Source organism: Mesitornis unicolor, unplaced genomic scaffold (genome assembly GCF_000695765.1).
Source record: "Mesitornis unicolor isolate BGI_N332 unplaced genomic scaffold, ASM69576v1 scaffold30249, whole genome shotgun sequence".
NCBI lineage: Eukaryota > Metazoa > Chordata > Aves > Mesitornithiformes > Mesitornithidae > Mesitornis > Mesitornis unicolor.
The window spans coordinates 19,679-19,960 of NW_010205753.1; the positions used below are offsets into that span (position 1 = coordinate 19,679).

The 282-nt window shown below is 80.9% G+C and overlaps 1 protein-coding gene across 1 annotated transcript in view; it reads right to left on the reverse strand.

Moving 5' to 3' along the window:
* Positions 1–282, reverse strand: part of NDUFA8 (NADH dehydrogenase (ubiquinone) 1 alpha subcomplex, 8, 19kDa) — a gene marked incomplete at its 5' end in the record, with an annotated part of 10,699 nt that overhangs the window by 2,371 nt on the left and 8,046 nt on the right. The window lies entirely within an intron of this gene.

A 282-nucleotide genomic window follows, 5' to 3' on the forward strand; every position in this document is an offset into this window, starting at 1 on the left:
CCCCCGCCCCCCCCCCGCCGCCCCGCGTGCGCCCCCCCCGCCTCTCCGCCAGCGGGGAGCGCGCATGTGCGGCGGGGGCGAGAGGCGGAGCTTTCGGGTCCCTCAGCGCCCTGGTGGCGACGGCGTTGCTATGGTGACGCCCGCGCCGCCATGGACGTGACGGGCGGCCGCTACAGCGGGGGCATGGTGCGGGGCAGGTGGGCATGGTGCGGGGCAGGTGGGCCCGGGGGGGCGCGGCGGGAGAGGGGCGGGGCGGGGCGTCCGCCCCCCCGGCTCCATAAA